General features: G+C 49.6%; 1 pseudogene; it reads left to right on the forward strand.

Annotated features, from left to right (window-relative positions):
* The first annotated feature begins 11,476 nt into the window (after positions 1-11,476).
* Positions 11,477-12,568, forward strand: LOC125758848 (uncharacterized; annotated as a pseudogene).
* Positions 12,569-19,669: the final 7,101 nt, after the last annotated feature.

Raw genomic sequence — 19,669 nt, forward strand, 5'->3', positions numbered from 1 at the left:
GTACTGGGCAGAATTCACGGAAGATTCACGGTTTACCGATGAACCTCCGCAGCTTCGCCCACTCATCATCATTCACTCCGTGGATATGCTGTGATTTTTTTATTCAGTGGTATCGTTTTATGTTATTCTGTTTTCTTGTTTTGAAGCTCTCTCGAAACAGATGCCTCATTGACACGACCTGCGACTGCAGAGCAGCCATAGCCGGCTGGAGCAAGCACGCTGCGGCAGGGGCCGTGTACCTGCAGATGCACAGAAAACTGATTATAGCACGAAGTTTTTCTTTTGATATTTAAAGCTCACAATAATGACATACGACGATGAAAAGCGCTAAACAGGTACACCAACCCTAAAGAATAAACTGTGAGTCGAATACGTCTAGAAAGAAAGAAATATTCATCGCTGTCGAGCCCAAAGAACATGAAAAACACGCCTAAATGTTACCGCACCTTTTGCAACGTTCACATGAGCGACCTGTTCCAGCCTTCTTGTAATGGGATGGAAAAATCCTTGGCAAGTAGGCTGGGTGCTTCTCAGGGGCGTAGCCAGAAATTTTTTTCGGGGGGGGGGGGGGGGGTTCAACCATACTTTATGGATGTTCGTGCGTGAGTTTGTATGTGTGCGTGCCTATATACGCAAGCAAAACTGAAAAATTTCGGGGGGGGGTTTGAAAACCCCAACCCCCCCCCCCCCCTTGGCTACGCCCCTGGTGCTCCTGTTCACTGGCCTTAGCATTGCCCACGAAATGTCTGCTGAATATTCTGCTATTTTCTGTGGGCTCCCAGTCTGTTCCATCAACGCTGCGCAAGAAGAACTGGAATGAAACAATAAGCAGTTTTAGAATAGCGTACGCAAATCTTTGCGTTGGCCTTTCGCGCAACTGCGCATGCGTCGTACGCTAACCGCTTGCGGGCTCCCGTTATGTGACGGAAATAGCGGGCCGCAAACGCTAACTCTGCGTACGCTATTCTAAAACTGCCTAATGTCTTCGCCATACCGATTCAGCGTGAACAAAAATACATCGCCACTTGGAGACCATGATTAATGGGTGTATCACAATTAAGGCAGGTCTGACACAATGTTTCATTCCGTGGGCGTCTCTCTCATGGAAGTAACGTCACACGCTGCTCCGAATAAAATAACAAAACTTCTTACTTGTCACGGCGAACAAGTATCCAGCGTTGGCGTCTCTCCTTCTCCTAGTTAGCCTTCGCAAAGCGGTAAAACTTTGTTCCAGGTGAACTGCTGTAGGTATTGTGGCAGCCCACAACACAACAAACATTCTTGCTGCGTCACTGAGCCATGGAACGACCGCCAAAAAAGAAACGCTTCGCAAAACTGCTGAAAAACACGAAGGAACTGGCACGAACACTGCCACCGCCCGCGGCGTGCGATAGCTTCCATCACCCCACGGACGCGCGCGCCGCCGCTAGAGGCGTTCTCGTCAGCGGAGAGTTACAAGTGCAGTGTGCCCATAAACAATCAACTACTTCTGTGACGACACGTTTCACTTTCGTGTTATACCGATTCATCTTCAAAAGGGCGCTTAATGAACATAGACACAAACGAAAAAGTACAGGACGTAAGGCAACGAGCGCAACTTATAGCTATCCACAATTATACCGATTCCTATGAAAGAGGGATCAGCCACCTTTTTTACTAATAACGACACGCGTCACGCGTGCCGCCAGGATATCTGTCACTTCTATTTCTGGACATCGCCAAATGAAATCTGGGAACGCCATAGCATAGATATATGGAACAATATCGAATTTTTCGTGCTTCGCGTCCATGAAAGTGCACGTGAACGGTGTGAACGCGTTGACACTTTTCCTCAAATATACTTTAATCGTGTATCTTCATCCAGAAGAGCTTTTTCGTAATTCCTTCCACCAGCACACCCTGGCTTATAATCGCTCTTGCGGTAAATACCCCCTAAAACGCCCTGCCCTTTCGAGCTCGTGAGTGCTAGAGTCCCAATTCCAATTTCTCGCTTGCTTTTTAAAAACGTCATCTCTATAATAAAAATTACACCATTTCCCGCTAAAGGGGACCATGAGGCGATGCGAAGCCGGAGCACTTGCACGATCGCGTTCCGTTGGCGTTCGTTGGGCATGCTACCGACCTCGCGTCGTGGAACGCGAAGAGGAACGCTACGCGCGTCTTGTCTTCCCTCTAGCCTGGCCGTTAATTCTCACAGGGCGAGCGGGGAACGCGGTCGACAGGCGCGCGAGAGGGTGGCAGCGTACGAGAGTAGAGAGAGGGGAAGGGGACGTGCATGCGCTGGTGCTCATCGCGGCGTTGCGCAGGAGAGAATTTCGGCATGTCTAGCCCGCGTTTCAGAGGAAGAGTGGAGAGGGTAAGTGGAGAGGGGAGACGGGGGAGGGGACAGGGGAAGTGGAGAGGATGTGTGTGGAGAGGGTATGCGCATGCGCAGTAAGGGGTCACGCCGCACACCACCACCACCGGTTTGAACACCGCTATAAGATGCTTCGCATCTAAAAAGCATGCCTCCTGGTCGGAGCAGCCGCAATTTTGCTCTAAGTGCAGCTGTCATAGCTAGCCCGTCGTTGACGGCCCCGGAAGGCCCGCCGTGAAGAGGCTACGCCATGTTACACGTCCGCCCCTCGCTTTCCAGGGTCAATAGCTGACGGTTAAAAAATCAGTTTCGCTTAGCAATCAGTTTCGCGGAGCAATGAATGCGATACCAACAAATTGTATTGTACGAAGTAAGGCTTGCAGCTAACTCTTTTGGATTCGATCTCGCGTAACTCAGCGAAACGCTGGTTTAAGAGAATGTGGCCGCTTCAGTGACCGAAGCGGTTTTCATGCTGTCAGTTCTCTAAACGCGAAGTAAGCGTTGAAGAGCACAGCAAGTTTACGAGCCGTCTCCTGATGCCTCGAGATAGCGCGCACGTCGGCGACTGCGCCCTTCTAGCGACACAGTTCCACGCCCCCTTCATGCTCCTTACGAAAGGCGGCCGGGGCGTCTGCTCTCTCTTTGATGAGCAATCGACGGCAGGCCTCGCACGATGATGTTATCGCATGCGCCCTCCGTGCGACGGAGACGGCCGGCTCGTTTCATCTCCGCTTCAGACGCATTCGTCGCTAGCGCTCCCGAGCTTTTACTCGCGGGCAGAGCAAACGATGCACGGAGAAATATTATCAATTTGGACATTATACGGAAAATGACAGCAACGGCGACGGCAAAAACCCGTCGATAGTGTCTATATAATTGAAAATGAAAAGAAAAAAAATTTAGCCATTTCATTCTGTGAGGTGGATGATCAGCGAAGCTGCATAGCGCACGGGACAGAGGTGACCTAGTGGAGACCAGTTTAGTATGTAAGGACGGGTTGTTAATGGCCAGGCTGTTAAAGGAACATTAAAGAGAAAACCGATTTTGCTCATATTAGTAAATTACTGTTTTGCAGTGCCAAAATCGCCACGCTTTCTGCGAGAAGACGCTTGTTAAGTGAAAAAAACGCGCAAAAAGAAACTGCGGGTGGCGACGCTACCTTGAAGTTCCCGCGCTAATCGCCATGACGTCATAGATTTTGACGGCGTCTACTAGGACCTCTATGGATCCTAATCGGTAAAAATAAAATACATTGTACTCTGAGGAGCCCGAGACTGACACCAGGTTTCAGGACATTTCTTTGGACCAATGTCGCCAAAATACGAAAAATGCACTTTGCAATCCGTGATGTCACGCACGGAGTCTTCAGCGAGAAATTTAAAAATTATACCGACCTTGATTTTCTCCTCTGTTATTAAAGCTGTGATCGTGAATTAATGACATTAAACTTTTCATACACTTTATCAATCTAAACCTGTTCATTGTTTCACTTTAGTGTCCCTTTAACGTTCAATACTCAATATTAGTGCGAAAGCCCTACATGCCTCATCAAACACGAAAATTTACCGGCGGCGTCAACAGAGTGATGCACAAAATCATCACGTGACGACATCAGCTTGACTTCATACATCGCCAAAACTTGTGACGTCATCATGGCGTCATACACCGTGACGACATCACATTACCGCGTCACTTTGCACTACCTCCGTGGCCGGTGCGCCGATCGTGGAGGCAGTCAACACCAGGTGAGGTGCACAAAGCTTGCAATGCCTCCGATCCTGGAGGCTGTGCAGAACCACATTAGGTGCAGAAAATTTTCAGAGGGGGGCGTAGGAGGATCAATGCATCGAGGGCGAAGAAAAAGATGGATGTCGCTTTCGAGTCGTCTTAGGCGAATGTGTAAGGTACCCTGTGAGGCTTTTTTTGGCACTGCGTGCTAGAGGGCACTAGGGTGTTTTCGGTGTACAAACGTAATGTCCTAGCCATTATTTTTCCGGAAAATGTACCGCTGGCGGAGTAAGTATTCATTACTCAGATATCCATACAAGGCGCAATATTGTAATTAAAAAAATGTAAACATGGAACATTTTGGCAAAATTCCTAGAGTCGTATATGGCAGAAAAATTGCACGAATATTATTGAGCTTTGAACATCTTACACAAACACTGTTGTTTCATATGTAAACCAAATGTGGTATTGAAACAAGAAACGATACTCCTAGAATAAATTTCCTACAAACAACGCCCGGCCTACATTCTGGGAAATTTGGAAGGCACCCATGTGACCAAAATTTTTTTTCTCTCCGAATTATTCTAGCAATTCACTGTTTTCAATGTAATAAATCAGCACGATTTTTTTCGAATGGTCGCTTCAAATGGTCGCCAGAATGGCTGGAACGTTTGGCATGGAATGACCCATAAGCGAGTGCAATTTGAGTGCTTCTGAGATAATTTTCTCCACGAGATTTGCAATGAATCGAAACATTTCTAGCTCTTCATAAGAGCCCCATAATAATTTTTCAGGTGCTTGAATGTAAATGCAAATTGCATCTCCAGTGTACTGTCCAGGATGTGAAATTAGCTGCTCCCGAGTGCTCCCAGATGCAAAATCACCTGCTCCGAAGTGCTCAAGATGGAAATTCCTGCTGCTCCAAGAATTGCTCCAAATCAGCAGTCATCGGTAGCATCACTGTGAAGGGTGATCATGGCGAGAGAAACAAGTTATGCGTATACCGGGTGTTCAAAGTTAAGCTTTATCATTTTGTTAAAATTCAGCACTGGGAAGAACGTGACAACCACCTTTGCAGATAAGTTATGCATCCAGGGAGACCAAAGTGACATAATTATCGCTGTCAGCCGCCCACGCGGTTAACTAAGGTTCAATATTGAATTTTTAATGAGTGCAACAAGCGCGCATGTTTGTATTGAAAAGTTGGAGGCGCTCGCATTTCTACACAGTTCCACTTGGAAGAATTCTTCTAGCATGTCTGTGCCCCGAGATATCGCGCTGCAAAGTTTAATTGTGTTTTGCATGATTACGCATGCAAGACGGTGAGAATCGGCGCAATTTTCCTCCCTGATGTGACGAGCAGTCATTGCTTGCTATCGCCAGCCGGTAGCAAAAGGGTAACCGTTATCATCTTCGCCTATGCCTTCGACCCGTTGCCAGATTAAACGCCGCACGCAACTGCCGCGGCACGTCGGGCAGGAGCTTTGCACCAGTGTTCACTGTCTTGCATGCGTAATCATGCGAACTGCAATTAAACTTTGCAGTGGGATATCTGGGGGTACAGACATGCTAAAATTCTTCCAAATGGAACTGTATAGAAACGCGACTGCCTCCAGCTTTTCAATACAAACATGCCCGCATGCTGCACTCATTAAAAGTTCATTATTCAATCTTAGTTAATTGGTCGGCTGACAGCGATAATTATTGTCTCACTTTGTGTCTCCCTGGATAAAAAGCTTATCTGCAAAGGTGGTTTCCACGTACCTCCCAGTGCTGAATTTTAAGAAAACCATAAAGCTGAATTTTGAACACCCTGTACACAATCACCACGTAACATAGTGGTTTCGCTAGAGTCTGGTGTCCAGGTATCTATAATCTATAACAGCCCTGAGGCTGATAGCAGTTGTCGATTTTGTCTGATCGCACTTTACGGACAAAATGCCACTTAACGTTGCCACACCGATTCCTGTCAGCATTGAAGAATGCGTTTTTCGTTGCGACACGTAGAGTGGGCAATCACAAAATAGATGCGCTGTTGTTTCACACACTTGACAGCCTTCACGGTTCGGGCTGTCCGCACGGCGGATGAGGTGTGCGTAGCGGCGAATGAATGCAACACCCAGGCGAATCCGGTGTAGCTAACTGGAGTTGCTTCGGTTCAAAAGTCATTCCAGGATCAGTTTCCCGCAGACGCCTGTATTTGTGGTCTGGCTGCGACCAATAAGTCGTTGTGCACTCTCGAATGAGCGATCTCAGCAAAGAGTTAACGTCACTTCTGGACTACAGCTCTTTCACGCCAATGGGGGCGTTATACACAGCTGATCTTCCTTCAGCATCAGCAAGCTTGTTGCCTGCCAATCCGCAGTGTCCAGGGATCCATTGCAATGTGATTGAGTGACCACTCCTCTGCGTAAGGTGGAATGCTTGAATGATTTCTATAGAGCTAAAGTAAAATCTTGTCCTGTTCTTGAGCAAGGGTGAATGGCTTGCAACGCGGATTTTGCGTCAGATAGTATAGTCCATTTACGTGGTGTTTGGCCGGACACAAATTGGGTGGCTTCCCATATTGCAACAATTTCTGCAGCTGTTGAAGACGACTACCAGTCTTACTTGTACTTCCCGGAGGTACCCAAATGAGGGATCATAAAATCCGCAGTCGAAGCGCATGGAGTCACAGATCCATCGGAGTATATGTGCAGAGAGTCGTCGTACCGTTGAACCAAATGTACCAAGGCGAGTTGTTTGAGGGCACCACAAGGAACACGACACTTCTTCGTAATCCTAGGTATTTGAAGGGACACCAATGGTCTGTGCAGTGTCTACGGTGGCACTTCGGGGATGATGACAGGCGCAAAGTCTGAAGGAATGGCGTGCCTGTGTGTATCTAGGCATCGTGAGTAGGTGCACCCTGGTCGGCCTGTCTGTAGCGAAGACAAGGGATGGTTTGCGTGTCGGGTCAGCAGTCGAAGGTGGGCTCGAAGAGGCTCACAAGATAAGTAAACCTCTACAGGGTATGTACGTGACTCCTCTATGGTGCGAGAGGTTGATGTACACCTTAGCAGCCCTAGGCACATTCGCAGAGCTCGCGCTTGAAGGCTCTCCAAAGTACGAATGCATGTTGCAGGCATACTCAAAAGCACAGATAAGCTGTACCGTAGAGATGCAACGAACAATGCCTGATACAACTGCAGGAGGCTTTTCTCAGAGGGGCCCCATCTTAGTCCTGCTACAACTCGAAGAATGTCTACGAAAACTTGGAGGACGCTTGAGTTTCGCCTTCAAGAGTAGAACGCGATAGAATCGGGTCCCGTGCGCATCGCCTTCTCAAATGCTAGCCTGGCTTCGGTTCTCGGTGCATGCCTCAAACGTGCCGTGAGGAAACGTACGACTGTACGCGTAACATTGGCCGTTTCAAGCAATCCTAGAATGCCTACTGCAAGTTAAGTTGTTAAATTCCCACTACGCCATAATTATTCCCTTTGCGAATCAGCGAGGGCCCACTACGCACCCGCAAGGCAACAAGCGATCCTACGTAGCTGTTCACTTTGTTGATGCTTTTGCGGATGATGATGATTAACTTTGTAAGTTTTCCTATATTTTTGATACGATGACGTAAAAACCGGCTGTGGTATATTGATATCAACTACAAAGAAATAGTATAAAACAAATTTTATCAAAATCAATCCAGTAGTTTACTGAAAAAAGGTGTTTCAAGAAATGTGTCCAGTATTTTTTTTAAATCACAGAAAGGAGGTATCTGCGTGCTACCTGCGGCGTTACCTTTACTGTGGGAGAGGGCATTTTGAGATGCGTACAAACATTAATTACGGCAGTAATTGTAGAAATTAAGAAAATTAACTTTTTAAGCAGTGGAAATAAGTGGTCGAGTCAAATGGGCGAATGGAAGCCCTTCCTGAGAATAGCCCATAGCCGCTTTGAAATTTCTGAAAGGCGGCCACTGGTAATCACCGCGGAGCGATGCAATCTGGCTCATTTTGCTGGCGATACCGAAACCTATGCACCAAAAAGCGCGTCTGCCATTCACTGCGGAAACGCCCTCCGTGACGACACTGTTTCCCTCGCACGGGGAGGGGGAAGGAGGATAAGCGAGCGCCGTTATCATCGGTTGATCTCGATACTTCGTTTCGTGGCAACGCTTATCCTCCTCCATCCCCCCCCCCCTTCCCCGTGCGAGGGAAACAGTGTCGTCACTGAGGGCGTTTCCGCAGTGAATGGCAGGCGCGCTTTTTGGTGCGTAGGCTTCGGTATCGCCAGCAAAATGAGCCAGATTCCATCGCTCCGCGGTGATTACCAGTGGCCGCCTTTCAAAAATTTCAAAGCGGCTATAGGCTATTTTGGACCACTTATTTCCACTGGACCACTTATTTCCACTGGTTAAAAAGTTAATTTTCCTAATTTCTATAATTACTGCCGCAATTAATGTTTGTACGCATCTCAATATGCCCTCTCCCACAGTAAAGGTAACGCCGCAGGTAGCACGCAGATACCTCCTTTCTGTGATTTTTAAAAAATACTGGACACATTTCTTGAAACACCCTGTGTGTCCCACTGACTCATGAGAGTGTTTTCGAAAAGTGGGAAAACATTCTCCCACTGTCTCATGAAGGCCCGATCTCGCGTATTCATCAACGGGTATTTGGGATGTAAACGGCCGAAGCTAGTGGCACAGGGTATCACTTCCCAAGTTCTGTTAAGGAAAGTTGTGCGGACCTCATTTCGAGCAGTAGAACACCACCTGCACCTGCGCCTGTTGCGAGCCGTCATAGCACTGTGGTCTCTTCCTGTAAAGCTTACTTCACCGCATGCACCATCCATTTTTTTGTCCATTTGCCGGTCCTTGCTTTGGCTGTCGAAAGTTTCGAGTACGGCTGTTGCCCCTGAATATGTGCCTACTTTTTAAGAGCTATATGATGAAAATAAAAATGTTTCCACGCACCAAAATCCGCAATTACGCTGAAGGATGAGCGCGGCAATTCCGCAGGGGATTGTGTTTCGATGCTTTTATCGGTCAAGTTATTGCGCAAACATACAAAAACACGTAATGACTGGAAGCTGAAATGGCCTATCTGAAAAACCAGAAAAAGAGGAAATTATCCGGCATTTAGATTAGTAGGTTCTTTCTATCTGAAGAAGAGGAAAATTCTGAATCAGAACCTAGCGTAAAAAAAAATTGTCGATATTCAACGCCATTTTAACACCACTTCCACACTTTGAAAGTGTTGTAAAAGAATTTTTCTCGGGATTACGAAGACTTGGGTAACATATGAGTGACTTAGCGTTGCATTAATTGCAACGGGTGATGTTGGAGATAATTTTTTCTGCGGACGGAAAAGTAGGACGTGCATGTCCCACTGTCGCACAAAGGGTTAAAGCTGTCGCATAAGCCGTATCTGGTAAATTAGGGATATTAGAAGTCCACATACATCTACTGTTAATTATGAGTCCGTCATTTCATTCAGATACAATCCGTGGTGGCCCCGTACCCACAGCAACCAATTTTTTTGTAAGTTACAGGTATTAGATAACGAAACGTACTCGGGAGTGTTGCATTCGTTGGCGTAGGAAGTACTGAACATACAAAAACAGAATCTGTAACTATAACTGCCGCTGATTAATTTGGCGGGATAAAGTTGGCTAAAGGAATTGAAAGCCAATATTTTCTGGATTAAATAGAAGTGCATGATCGGGAAGTCGAATTGAAAAAGACCACTCAAGAAAGCCAGAGCAGACGCCTGACCCAGCCCTCTCCTTTGATACTAATACATCAATCGTAATTGTATTCTTTATTGTCTGTTGAACAATGCAATCTTGCACTGGTCATTTATTATCGAAATGGCACTTGTTTAGCATTAGGAGAAAAAAATATGAAATTCTATGTGAAGGATTGAACTGAGTTTATTTGTAGAGCCAAGATGTTCTAATTTTACATTCAGTAGTTCTATCGGCGCTTGTACGAATATAGTCTGAGGGGTGCGCACTCACGACCAATGTGCCTGAAAAATAAACTACGTTATTTAATGAAGACACGTAATGATCGTCTCTGGTGCGAAATGTATACCTTTAAAAACATTTGAACTGCTGGTACCTTGGATCTAATTAGCAAGCTATGGTAATCGCGCTTCTATATCTGACACGTTGTTCGCAATGAACAGCTGGAAGTCCGAGGTACAAGCGTAAATCTTCCCCTTCTAAAAGTATTAGAGTTTCGTTCGTTAAGCTGCACTGCCAGAAAATAAAGCGCCGCCTAATTCGTGATAGCGCACGGAATCATTATCACTGTATCTCTTCGCAACGCAGTTCTTTGGTTTCCGAGTTTTCGTAGCAGCCAGGAACGAAGCACCAGCGTACAGTTATCTTCGTTTTATAGGCCATTAGCACCACAGCTCACAAATGCATGACCGGAGTACTATATAGACCACGTAAATGGTGAAAAGAAAAAATAACGCCGCGTTTCTTTGCGGTAGGCTTCCAACGGGCAATCTGCGACAGCGGCGGCTGCACCCGCGCCCTAAAGGTACTGTAGGTAGCATGCACAGTAACTCTACCGCGCCCATAGGGTTACTGTATATACCATTAGGTAGCGGAGTTGCGCCTTTGATAGAACTCGCCGCTCGCGCCCTCATTCGCCAAGCGTGCTCACGTGCGCAAAAAGCGTCCATTTGAGGGAAAGCCAACTTCGCGGCCGCGCGGGTGCTGGCGACCGCCGCGCCACCACCGCTTCTCTACCGCCGTGCCACCGCCACCGCTGTAATAATAATATCGGGGGTTTAACGTGCCAAAACCACGATATGATTATGAAGGACGCCGTAGTGGAGGGCTCCGGAAATTTCGGCCACCTGGGGTTCTTTAACATGCACCTAAATGTAAGTACACGGGACTCAAACATTTTCGCCTCCATCGCCATCGCTGTCCCAAGAAGTCAGGCGCGGCGATCCGGCTCAGTGCGGAATGTGTTTCGCTGGTGTTGTGTTGGTGTCTTGCGTTGTCCGTTTTAGATGCGAAGCACCTCTTGCTGGGGGTATGTCCCGCGGCCGGCTTGTCCGCACTCACACTACGCATGCGCAACTCTCCTCCTTCCCTCTCTCCAACATCTACGCATTACTCTCTCCACTTCTCTCCCAGCAGCTGCTTGCGCATCTCCTGCGTTCTCGCTTCTGCTCTCGCGGCGCATGCACTACTCTCCTCCTCTAAGCGGGTAGTGCGCAGCGCGCGTTCAGTGCAGCGCTTGCTTTGGTTGACTCCGCTTGACTCCGTTTATGCTTCCGATGAAGTGTGATGGAAGCAACAGTCCCGTCTGTGAGGGGGCTGACGCATGCACGCGTCAGCATCAGCCCAATTACGTCCACTCAAGACAAAGCTGCGAAGCGAAGGGCACGCGACGCTGAACGCAAACGCTTGAAGCGAGCGGCGGACCCTGAACTTCGTCAGCGCGAAGCAGCTTCGCAGCGTCAACGTCAAACAGCGGATCCTGAGCTTCGAGCACGTAGAGCAGCGTTGGAACGTGAACGTCGAGCAGCAGAACCTTAGGTTCGGGACCGTGACGTTCAATGTAAACGTGCGAAGCGAGCGGCGGAAGCCGACCTTCGAAAATGGGGAGCCGCGTGTAAACGTCAACAACGAGAGGCTGCTCCGGATGCTGCACGCGAGCGCGCCGCGTAAGCGGCGGCGCGAGCCAAGCAGCACGCGCAGCCCGACGCTCGCTTCAAACGTGACTTCCTGGGCCGGAGCTTCGGTCACAGTTGCAAGGTGTGTGACAGACTTTGGTTCGACAACAACCTCACGCGGATTGGAAACATCCAGAACGAAACTCATCGGACCAAAGCGTTGCCAGTTCTTTGCAATGAGTTCGATGCCAGCAACGACTGCAAAAGCAAGACTGACTACAACGACTACGTTGTGTGTGCATCGTGTAAAGACTCGTTGATCGCGGATTGAGTTCCTGCGATGAGCGTGAGTTACGGCTACCGCTACCCACCTCGACCGGACCATCTACGCGAGTTGAACACGGTGGAAGAACGGCTCATCGCTCCTCGACTCCCGTTCATGAGCATACGACGCTTGACGCATTGCAACAGACTGTACAGAATCAAAGGCCAGGTCGTGAACGTTCCCGTCGAAGTTCCAACGCTCGTTCAGTGCCTGCCTCGCAACGTTCCCGACGACGCGGCGATCGACGTTCACATCAAGAGAAGACTGGTGAGCAAGGCGTCGTACAAGCGCGGTCTGGTCAAGCGCAGCAACATCCACGCTTGGCTCAAACACTTGGAGCAGACTCCTCTCTACAGATACGTGAACATGCAGATAGACTGGCGTCGACTGGAACACTTTGACGGGGACGACGCCGAGTGCAACGACGACGAAATCGAAGCTCTACCCGAAATCACAGACTTGGACGATCCCATGCAAGCGGTGATTGCTCTGAACGCCGTTAGCCAAACGCTAGTGACGACGACGTCGGAGTGAGAAGCGAAGAGGACGTTCAGAAACTCGTGGACAACACTTACAGCTTGCACGTTGTTCCGGGAGAGAACAAGGTTCCGATCTCGCTCTTATTCGACGAGTACGCCGAAGAGCTTGCGTTTCCCACCCTATACCTTGGGATTCCGCGAAGGATCACGGGACCTCGGCCAACGCCATTCGCCAAAGCTAGCAGCGAGATTATACGCACGGACTGACGCGGAGTGACGCCAGAACACTTGCTGTACATGGCCACGAAAGTGATGCGGTTCAACGTAGCCGAGAATACCATGACGTTCCGGACGAACGCAATCACAGACTCGTTTACCCGACAACAACTTGAGAGTGGCGGACGCGAGTTCCTAGACGAATTGCTGAACCGGGACTTGGCGTTCATGCGCGGAATTCCCAACACGGTTCAGTACTGGCAAGACCGACGTAAGGAGCTCTTTACAATGATCCGACAGTTGGGCAGACCTCACGTCTTCCTGACGCCCTCCGCTTCGGAACTGCATTGGGATCGACTGCTCGAAACGCTTCAACGCCTGCGGGTGGGTCCGGAAGGTCGTGCTCGCGTAATCGGAGAGCTGAGTGCATTGGAACGGGTGGACCTCGTTAACAACGACCCGGTTGCGTGCGCAATCTACACTCACCGGATCTTCGACGTGATCATGAGCATCCTGAGAGACAAGCGCTGCTCTCCGCTCAGGCCGTACGTGGTCGTCGATTACTTCAAGCGAGCGGAGTTTCAACAACGCGGTAGCGCACACATCCACACGATCCAGTGGCTTGACAACGCTCCAGAAGAAGAGCTTTGCGGCGACATGCCAAAGACGTTGGAGATAGTCGAAGCTCTGGTAACGTTGGACACTTCTCTGCTGAAACGCTCTCGAACGCAAACGCATGCGCAGACGCATAGGTGCTACAAACGCGGACCAACCAAATGTAGGTTCGGCGCACTGTTCATGTCCACAGACACTACCAAGATCGTAGTGCCGTTTCCTCCGCTAGCAGACGACGCCGGCGATGCGGAGAAAGCAAAACGAGAAGGACTGAAGCGCAAGTACAACGAAATGCACGAGGCGTTGTCAGTGGGAGAGTTCGACTCTGTGGACGCGATCCTGCGCAAGTTCAAAGTCGGGTCCGAAGCCGAGTACATGGCAATTCTACGCGCCGGACTCTCGAGACCTTGCGTCCTGCACAAACGAACACTGGCGCAGAAGTTTGTGAACGCGTTCAACCTGTGGATAGGCAAGGTACTCGACTCCAACATGGATCTGCAAGTCATACTAGACCACTACGCGTGCGCTATGTACGTCGTGGACTACGTGAATAAAGAGGATCGGGGTATGTCTAACCTTCACAAAGAGGTCGTGCCAATTCTGGGCGAGAATCCAGCCATGGATTACGAAGCCGTTCTACGCATGCTGGGAATCAACATGCTAAAGGGAGTAGAAATGTCTGCGCAAGAAGCTGCGTGGTACCTCCTGCGTCAAGACATGTCTCACAAGAGTCGATACGTAGTGTACATTCCCACTTGCTTTCCCGAAGAACGCGTGAGAGTGCGCAAGACCAAGCAGGAGCTCGCAAAGCTGAGTGCCTCTTCGACGTTTGGAAACGCAATGTCATCCAGAAGTACGAGGCTCGAGAACAAGCCAACCTGAACGAGGTGTGCCTGGCCGACTTTGCAAGCAAGTACAAGCTGGGTCGCGACAACCGTTACGTTCTGCGAGATCGATCGGTCGTGATACGCTACCGCAACTACAATCCGTCCGACAACATCGACTCACACATGCACGAGCAAGTCTTGCTGTACGTGCCGTTTCGCAGCGAAGCCGTGGACGTGCTCGACAACGGCAGATACAAGCAACTGTACGAGGAGCACGCGCAACTCATTGTGACCAAACGCAAGGAATACATCCCTGCCGACGACGACGTCACCGTGGCGGAACTGATCGACGAGCACTACAAGGCGCTACAACAAGAACAACAACAGCAGCGCAATAAAGACCGCAGATCGGACCGCGTGGTGGTAGTCGACGTAGGCGAAGACGTCGACGCCGACTTACTGCCCGGCCACGACTTGACGTGGTTGATGCAAAAGGCCAGTCCGTGTGCGGCGATGCGCAAACGGCAAGACATTATGGACACCCACGAGTACTACGGTCTCATGCGCATGACCAACGCCGAGCAGTACGAACTGCTGCGCGAAATCATTCACAGGCAAACGATTCCGTCCAGCCCGCCGTTGTGCGTCTTCTTCACCGGTCCTGCGGGTTGCGGCAAGACGTTCGTTCTCCGCCTTGCCATGGACATACACAACCGTTACGGCAGTCGGGAAGACTCTGGCTACAACGCGTTCGTGATTTGCGCAAGCACCGGCAAGGCTGCTGTGGCAGTGGGTGGACGACCGTGCACGCGGCGTTCAAACTGTCTCGCAGCCGAATTGGAACGACCGGTGACGGCGGCCTGAATCCGAGCGAACTGAACACGTTTCGCGTTGCGGTCTAACGAGTGAAGTGCGTGATCATCGACGAGGTGATCATGATGTCTGCCGACCAACTGCGAGCCGTGGACTGCCGCCTCCGTCAAATCACACAACGACTACAAGAACCGTTCGGCGGGCTGGACGTGATCCTGTGCGGAGGCTTGCGCCAACTGCCTCCCGTACGCGCTAGTGAAATTGACAAACGGTGCAGAAACACGGACGGCCTCTTTGGCGCCACGGTTACCTGGCACTACTTGGACTACTTCCCACTGGTTCGAGTGGTTCGCCAGGCCGACTCTACGTTCTCCACCATCCTGACCAACATCGGTGACGGGAGAACGCTGGACGAAGAGGACGTGCGTGTACTCGACAGTCGGTTCGTGAGCGCCGAAGAGGCCCTAGCGCGCGCGCCGTCGGCAGTCCGGATCTTCTACTCAAACGACGAGCGCTTCAATGAACGTGTTGGCGCTTCAGCGCTTCAACACGTTCGTTGCCAACCAACAGCAAGAGCATCGAGAAGTCGTGTGCTTGCGTGCTTGCGACACGTTCCTCGGCTGCAAGACTCCACACGTACTCTACAACGCCAAACGCAAGGTTGACAAAATGCCTACCAGCGAGTTTGCAAACCTTCCGCGGGAGATTCTGCTGGTGTTGTGGAAACCGTACATGATCACGTCCAACATCGACGTAGTGGATGGGCTCGTCAACGGCGCTGTCGGCACGTTCAAGCTTTGCGAGCGCCAGGCCGCCGGCGACGACGACGCCTGCCCTAAACGCCTGTGGCTACAGTTTGACGTTCCCACCACCGGCAGGATCACTCGTGCGCGTTCCAAACGAGCGGTACAAGAAGCCACACGCAACGGGTACGTCGTTGAAAGTGCCTCTCACCAGGTGACAAAGCGAATTTTGGTTATACAATGGAAGTTGTTGCGAGCCCAATAAAGAGCGTTATGCCACAAGAATTTTTCTAATCGATCCGTTAGAAGCTGAGAAAAACAATAATTCGTAGCGTCGCGAAACCATGATGCGAGGAGGCGAGCTGCAAACCCTTGCCGCTCGCCCCCTGTAGCCTACGCAAGCCAAATCCCTTCCCTGCCCTCTTCGGCACGCGAGCAGGAGGATCACATAACGCATACGCATGAACACGTCATGCGCACACAATGTCACGAGCGCACGACGTGCCCGAACCAGCCTGAGCCCCCGAGACGCGAGCGGTGTTGTGGCGGCGTTCTTTGCGCTCACGGAGCCCGTGTTTGCGCTTCATCTCTGCAAGTCATGCCGAATGCGCTCTCGCCGATCACTTGGCTTTTAACCTATTACTGTGCACGAAAGCTGCGACACTTGTACGCATAGAGTTTCCTAAAATGACCTAGAGGGAACTCTGGCGCTGCGATCGTTCAGGCACCATGGGAATGATGGGTAGTACACGGATTTGCCTAGTCTTCGTGCTTGTGGGCTTCGAACGCACTTGTGGCTTTGTTTATTGCTGTGTTTTAGTTTTCTTTCGGATAAAAGAATGGATCGTTGTGAACTTCGTGACCAGATTTGAATCGGTCAGCCTAAAGAAGTTAAAGTGGTGAAGTGAAACTGCTAATTTTTGCTGAACTTCGTTTTGCGACAAAGCGGATGCAGGCGACGCGGAGCCAAACGGAGCCGAAAGAACGAAGTTTAGACAAATCCGTGTACTACCCATGATTCCCATGCTGGCTGAAGCGCGATGCATTGCAGCTCCCATAGACACTAGCGCCAGAGTTCCCTCTAGTAAGTATTGTAGGAAACTCTATGCTTGTACGGACGCGAGACTAGCGGTGTGCCGCATGAACTTCTAGTTAGACGCGGAAGGATAAATGAGCCAATGAGCGCTGGAACGCGGTAGAAAATTATACTCGGGGTCGGGGACAACTTTCTGTGGCAATGCAGTCAAGGCTACAAAGCCGAACCAGGGGTGCAATCGCGGAACGATTCTATTCCCGATTCCAATGCCATATTCTATGCTATTCTTATCATCCACCACTCGCGGCTGGCTGATCGCGTTGATAACGCGGACGGACCGTCGTTCTGACCAATGGCCAAGTGCGAAAAGCACGAAAAGCATTGGAATAAAAATAGAATCGTTCCGCGATAGCACCCCAGGCCGAACCGCGCCGTTTCGTCAGTGTCGCTGCCAACTGGAAGTAGTTCCACAAAACTTTTTGTGCGTAACCTAAATATTTACAAATGTGCAGTTATAATTTTTAGCTGCTAATTGATAATGCCAGAAAATTGTTAGTGATATTATGTGAAATAGCGTTACATTTTAGATTTTTCGGGGTTTTTTAGTTGCCGCGTTCCCCACTGGCGTCGCATTGGCTCTCTTCTGTAGCTCTCTTCCTTCACCATCACTACGGTCCCTAGAATTACTAGAATATTCTAGGGACCGTACTAGAGTGTACCGTACCATCACCCTTGAGAAAAAAAAAATGGCCTCCGCGTCGTCTGTGCCTTCTTCCTCCGGTTGCTCGCCAATTGACTCGCCTCGGACGCATCCGTGATCTGCGGACAGCGTTTTTGCCGGTGCGCCAAGCCCCGCGCACGATTACAAAGACGCATGCAGTATTGAGTTTGGCAAAATATCTCGAAAGCGCTCGCCTGAGAATACCGCCGCAGTTGCTGCATTTGTTTTTGCTGTGTACTCTCTCAATCATCATGTTGTTTAGCTCTACGTTTTCCTCGCAATAATTTCAGGGCTTCATTTCACTGAGGGTGAGGTTAATTGCGGAAACTTCTTATTGCTGTCAGATTGTGTCTTCGTGCAGCATCGCAGCAACGGCGCTGTTATACTAGTGTAAGTATGTCACTAATCCCGTTAATGGGGAGGGCAATCGCCGGGCGTATTCCAAGGACGGACGTATCGGCCCCCCGCAACGCACCACGAAAGCGCGGACAATTTACAGTTGATCCTTTTAGTGCGTCAGCGCACGCCCGTTGTGGTCCAAAGACCGAGTCAGAGCCAAGAGTCGATAACACAAACGAAAGATATTCTCAGTTAAGGCAGTACAACCATCACAAACACATGCACATTCGGCTGGTACCAGTTACAACTTCACAATATACTCAGATGGGGTTAACACAACGGGAACCAAACAAACAGATCACGCGCTACAAGTGCAATCTCATGCATTACAACTATTCAAGAACAGTTAAAGTCCTGAATATTCAACAGTGTATCCAGTCCACAATTCTTAGACGGTACTTGAATGCTTCTCTTCCAGGAAACACTCACGCAAACTCCAGCACTGATCGTCGTTGTGTTCCTCCCGTCGACGTAACTTGTCACGGCTCACACGGCGTCATCATCCGATTCTTCCAGATCGACGATCGACTGACCGCACAACATCATAAACACGTTTTCTTTGGCTGGCGGAGCCATACAGCATAACTTCACCATCTCCGGACCGACTGACTCATTGGTCGTCGGTGCACGCTTTTATCCCTTCTCCCACGGGTTCCAGAAGCGTCGGGAGGGTTCTTCGGCGTGCAGCACAGCCAAAGCTAGGGAAAGGGCGAGATGTTTCTCGATAGTTCCAATCGCAGTGGCGTCACTCGGCGTCGCGTCATGCTTTCCCTCGAGATGGTTCTAGGCTTTGCCGGGTGTTTGATCTGGTTGTCTGCGTCTGGCTCGAATGGGTGAGGGGGAGCGCCGCGCCGGCGTCTTTTAATACTTGGTTTTTCGTTGTTCGCGCTTTTTGGGCGAGGGGCTGGCGCCGTGCTATTCCGCTGCTGTTTGAAAGCGGCCGCGTGCGCGCTTTATTGACGCGCTCGTTTGTGACAAAATACTAGTTTAGATAGCCAGCGCGTAAATTAATTTTCCTTGCATTTGATGTACCGCATTATGAGCATTATGGACCTTTATGCGAACATGACGTGCGAGACCATTAATTGACTCAATGAGTCGAAGGACGTTTAATTAATACGTGAGCCACTTCGCTGAGAGCGCCATCGAAACAGTTCAGAACGCTCATTTCGACTTTCAGGCGTTTGTTTTGCAGAAGATTGCTATCAACTGTGCTTGAGAACCACAAGAATTTAACATTACCATTTGTGACCCTGCGGTTGATCGGACAAGCAGTTCATGCAAATCAGGGTATACGGCCACATAATCTCAGACGAGGGTTGAGAAGAAATGTTTACATAATCCAAGAATATTAACATCTCAGCATTTCTGAAACCATTGTGTGTGTGGCAGTAATATTTTGTTTAATGTTCCGGATGTATTAACTGATTCTTTATGACAGACAGATTCGTCTAGTCTCCTGTAGCAGAAAGCGCAACTTTGTCAAGTCACCTAGATAATCTGCAGAGGCTGACATAGCTTGTACGATAAACCGCAATGTAGTGAGTGAATTGAAAACGTCCTAATTTCATTTGTAATTCTTCGGTATGCGTGTTCTAACCGTGCAATCTACTCCAGATTGTGATGCAGTTAGAACCATTAGCATAAATTTTTTAACACCGATGTCTTGGAGTACGCGGTGAAAACACGCGGTGCAATGTCTTGCTCTCGTGCATCACCAATTTCAAAGTGAATCTTCCGTTCGGACGGGAATTCGCCCACTATAAGCCATATTATCCAAACTTTC

The sequence above is a fragment of the Rhipicephalus sanguineus genome, chromosome 6 (genome assembly GCF_013339695.2).
Source record: "Rhipicephalus sanguineus isolate Rsan-2018 chromosome 6, BIME_Rsan_1.4, whole genome shotgun sequence".
Lineage (NCBI taxonomy): Eukaryota > Metazoa > Arthropoda > Arachnida > Ixodida > Ixodidae > Rhipicephalus > Rhipicephalus sanguineus.